Here is a 5,000-nt window from a genome sequence, read left to right as displayed (position 1 = left end):
TAGACCTGCCCGCCTATCCCCGGAGCCGGGTAGACGTGGCAGCCGAGCCGGTCCCCGGAGCCGGGGACACCGGGCAGCCGGTGTGGGGTGGGGGTGATATTTTTGTTTTTTCTTTTCGTTCATGGTTTAAGCGTCACCGGCACAGGGGCCAGCCTGACCCGGATCCTCCCTTCCAACATGTGCGTGCGGGCAGGGTGTTTCTTGCGGGGGGGGGGGTGGGGGGGAGGGGGGGCTGGGGCGGCGGGGGGGCCGGGGGGTGATAAATAATTTTGATTTATCACCGGGTGGTTATAAATAATTTTGATCTTTTTTTTTCGTTCACGTTTTTAGCGTCACTGGCATAGCCGCCAGCCTGACCCGGATCGTCCCGGCGGGGGGGGGGGGGGGGGGGGCTGTCGGGCGAGGGGGGGGGTATGTGGGTGGGGGGAGGGGTTGGGGTGGGCGAAAAAGTAAGTTCTAACTTTTTTTCGTTCGTGATTTAAGCGCCACTGGCAGAGCCGCCACCCTGACCCGGATCGGGTCGGGGGCGGGGGTGGGGGTGGGGCGTGGCGGTCCGCGGCTTCGCGCCCTGCGCGGGCGCGCGAGCACACCACTGCCCGGCAAGCGGCAGCGGCGGGGAAGGGGTGCCGGTGCAGAGGCAGGCGAGAGCGGGCGGCGAGCACGGCGCAGAGGTGGGCCGGGGAGAGGGCGGCAGGCACGCGGTGCCTCTTTTCGGAGTAGGTTTTGGGTCGGTAAGGTGGGGGGGGGGGGCGGTGTGTGTGCTGGGGGCGGGGGGGGGTTCAGTGGGTTCTCCAGCCGCGGCAGGGGCGGGCAGGCGCGCAGCAGAGAGAGTGAGCGAGCCGAGCGGCTGAGAAAGGAAGGCGGGAGCGCCGGGGCACGGGCACGGCCAGGGGCGCGGCAGGGTAGAGACTCGGCAGCCGGGGTTAGATCCCCGCTCGCCACCGGGAATCCCTTAACCCGCCCGGGCACGGAGCCGGCAGGGACTCCGCTGGGTCCTAAAGTCTCCCGCCGTCCTTGCCGGGAGGGGGGTGGGGGGGGTGGGGGGGGTGGGGGGGGTGGGTGGCAAGCCTGCACGAGGGCAGCGTGGGGAGGGGGCGGCCGGATTCGCAGTGAACCGGGTGGTGAATAGAGGCGGGGGAGGGGGGGGGAAGGGGGACAGCGGGGTGTGGCGGGGGGGGTGGGCGGTAATTCGGTGGCGGCAGCGGGGCTTGGGGGGAGACGCTCTGTCTGCGTCTGCGTCTGCCGCACGCGAGAGGTTCGGGCCCGTTGGAGGGGGTGGGGTGGATGTTGTGTGCACGTGTGCGTGCGGCGGCAGACGGGGCATTGGGGCTGGGGGAGAGGCCTGCTGGGGGGGGGGGTGAGAGGCGAAAGGGGGGAATGGGAAGGGCCGGGGGAGATGGTGCGCCCGTGTGCAAGTGCCACGGTGTGCGCGCAGTTGGGGTGGGGCAGATGTGACCCAGATGCCTGGGTGCCTTGGGGAGCACTTGCGGGGCAGCCGGGGGTCACAGCTAGGGCAGCCGTGAGGCATTTGTGGGGCAGCTGTGGTGCCAGCGGCACCCGCAGGCCTGTCTTCCCTGGGGGGAGACGGCAGGCCCACAGACCCGCTGTTCCCTGGGGAGCAGCTGCAGGGCAGCCGTGGGGCAGGGCTGGGGCAGTACTTGTGGGGCAGATGTGACCCAGAGGCCTGCTGTTCCTCGGGGAGCACTTGCGGGGCAGCCGTGGGGCTCTGCGGGGCAGCTGTGGTGCCCGGGGCACCCGCAGGCCTGTCTTCCCTGGGGGGAGAAGGCAGGCCCAGAGTCCCACTATTCCCTGGGGAGCAGCTGCAGGGCAGCCGTGGGGCAGCGCTGGCCCGGTAGTCGTGGGGCGGATGTGACCCGGAGGCCTGCGGTTCCTCGGGGAGCACTTGCGGGGCAGCCGTGGGGCTCTGCGGGGGCAGAGTGTGGTGCCCGGGGCACCCCCAGGCCTGTCTTCCCTGGGGGGAGACGGCAGGCCCAGAGGCCTGCGGTTCCTCGGGGAGCACTTGCGGGGCAGCCGTGGGGCTGCTCTGGGGCAGCGCTTGTGGGGCAGATGTGATCCAGAGGCCTGCTGTTCCTCGGGGAGCACTTGCGGATCAGCCGTGGGGCACTGTTTGGGAAGCTGTGGGGCCAGAGGCACCCGCAGGCCTGGGTTCCCTGGAAGCAGACTGCAGGCCCAGAGGCCTGCGGCTCCTCGGGGAGCACTCGCGGGGCAGCCGTGGGGCGGCACTTGCGGGGCAGATGTGACCCAGAGGCCTGCTGCTCCTCAGGGAGCACTGGAGGGGCAGCTGTGGGGCCAGGGGCACCTGCAGGCCTGTCTTCCCTGGGGGGAGACGGCAGGCCCAGAGGCCTGCGGTTCCTCGGGGAGCACATGCGGGGCAGCCGTGGGGCTGCTCTGGGGCAGCGCTTGTGGGGCAGATGTGATCCAGAGGCCTGCTGTTCCTCGGGGAGCACTTGCGGATCAGCCGTGGGGCACTGTTTGGGAAGCTGTGGGGCCAGAGGCACCCGCAGGCCTGGGTTCCCTGGAAGCAGACTGCAGGCCCAGAGGCCTGCGGCTCCTCGGGGAGCACTCGCGGGGCAGCCGTGGGGCGGCACTTGCGGGGCAGATGTGACCCAGAGGCCTGCTGCTCCTCAGGGAGCACTGGAGGGGCAGCTGTGGGGCCAGGGGCACCTGCAGGCCTGTCTTCCCTGGGGGGAGACGGCAGGCCCAGAGGCCTGCGGTTCCTCGGGGAGCACTTGCGGGGCAGCCGTGGGGCTGCTCTGGGGCAGCGCTTGTGGGGCAGATGTGATCCAGAGGCCTGCTGTTCCTCGGGGAGCACTTGCGGATCAGCCGTGGGGCACTGTTTGGGAAGCTGTGGGGCCAGAGGCACCCGCAGGCCTGGGTTCCCTGGAAGCAGACTGCAGGCCCAGAGGCCTGCGGCTCCTCGGGGAGCACTCGCGGGGCAGCCGTGGGGCGGCACTTGCGGGGCAGATGTGACCCAGAGGCCTGCTGCTCCTCAGGGAGCACTGGAGGGGCAGCTGTGGGGCCAGGGGCACCTGCAGGCCTGTCTTCCCTGGGGGGAGACGGCAGGCCCAGAGGCCTGCGGTTCCTCGGGGAGCACTTGCGGGGCAGCCGTGGGGCTGCTCTGGGGCAGCGCTTGTGGGGCAGATGTGATCCAGAGGCCTGCTGTTCCTCGGGGAGCACTTGCGGGTCAGCCGTGGGGCACTGTTTGGGAAGCTGTGGGGCCAGAGGCACCCGCAGGCCTGGGTTCCCTGGAAGCAGACTGCAGGCCCAGAGGCCTGCGGTTCCTCGGGGAGCACTCGCGGGGCGGCTGTGGGGCGGCACTTGTGGGGCAGATGTGACCCAGAGGCCCGCTGTTCCTCAGGGAGCACTTGCGGAGCAGCCGTGGGGCAGCACTGGGGCAGCACTTGTGGGGCAGATGTGTCCCAGAGGCCTGTGGTTCCTCGGGGAGCACTTGCAAGGCTGCCGTGGGGCACCGGTGGGGAAGCTGTGGGGCCAGGGGCACCCGCAGGCCTGTCTTTCCTGAGGGGAGACGGCAGGCCCGAGGCCTGCTGTTCCTCAGGGAGCACTTGCGGAGCAGCCGTGGGGCCCTGCGGGGCAGCTGTGGGGCCAGGGGCACCCGCAGGTCTGCCTTCCCTGGGGGGAGACGGCAGGCCCAGAGGCCTGCGGTTCCTCGGGGAGCACTTGCAGGGCAGCCGTGGGGCAGCACTGGGGCAGCACTTGTGGGGCAGATGTGACCCAGAGGCCTGCGGTTCCTCGGGGAGCACTTGCGGGGCAGCCGTGGGGCTGCTCTGGGGCAGCACTTGTGGGGCAGATGTGATCCAGAGGCCTGCTGTTCCTCGGGGAGCACTTGCGGATCAGCCGTGGGGCACTGTTTGGGAAGCTGTGGGGCCAGAGGCACCCGCAGGCCTGGGTTCCCTGGAAGCAGACTGCAGGCCCAGAGGCCTGCGGCTCCTCGGGGAGCACTCGCGGGGCAGCCGTGGGGCGGCACTTGCGGGGCAGATGTGACCCAGAGGCCTGCTGCTCCTCAGGGAGCACTGGAGGGGCAGCTGTGGGGCCAGGGGCACCTGCAGGCCTGTCTTCCCTGGGGGGAGACGGCAGGCCCAGAGGCCTGCGGTTCCTCGGGGAGCACTTGCGGGGCAGCCGTGGGGCTGCTCTGGGGCAGCGCTTGTGGGGCAGATGTGATCCAGAGGCCTGCTGTTCCTCGGGGAGCACTTGCGGGTCAGCCGTGGGGCACTGTTTGGGAAGCTGTGGGGCCAGAGGCACCCGCAGGCCTGGGTTCCCTGGAAGCAGACTGCAGGCCCAGAGGCCTGCGGTTCCTCGGGGAGCACTCGCGGGGCGGCTGTGGGGCGGCACTTGTGGGGCAGATGTGACCCAGAGGCCCGCTGTTCCTCAGGGAGCACTTGCGGAGCAGCCGTGGGGCAGCACTGGGGCAGCACTTGTGGGGCAGATGTGTCCCAGAGGCCTGTGGTTCCTCGGGGAGCACTTGCAAGGCTGCCGTGGGGCACCGGTGGGGAAGCTGTGGGGCCAGGGGCACCCGCAGGCCTGTCTTTCCTGAGGGGAGACGGCAGGCCCGAGGCCTGCTGTTCCTCAGGGAGCACTTGCGGAGCAGCCGTGGGGCCCTGCGGGGCAGCTGTGGGGCCAGGGGCACCCGCAGGTCTGCCTTCCCTGGGGGGAGACGGCAGGCCCAGAGGCCTGCGGTTCCTCGGGGAGCACTTGCGGGGCAGCCGTGGGGCGGCGCGGGGGCAGTACTCGCGGGGCAGCCGTGACCCAGAAGCCTGCTGTTCCTCGGGGAGCACTCGCAAGGCTGCTGTGGGGCACTGGTGGGGAAGCTGTGGAGCCGGGGGCACCCGCAGGCCTGTCTTCCCTGGGGGGAGACGGCGGGCCCTGAGGCCCGCCGTTCCTCGGGGAGCACTCGCGGGGCAGCGCTGGGGCAGTGCGGGGGCAGTACTTGTGGGGCAGACGTGACCCAGACGCCTGGCTGC

Source organism: Larus michahellis, unplaced genomic scaffold (genome assembly GCF_964199755.1).
Source record: "Larus michahellis unplaced genomic scaffold, bLarMic1.1 SCAFFOLD_78, whole genome shotgun sequence".
Lineage (NCBI taxonomy): Eukaryota > Metazoa > Chordata > Aves > Charadriiformes > Laridae > Larus > Larus michahellis.
The sequence above is the reverse complement of the archived record's forward strand: the minus strand, read 5'-3'. Positions refer to the sequence as shown.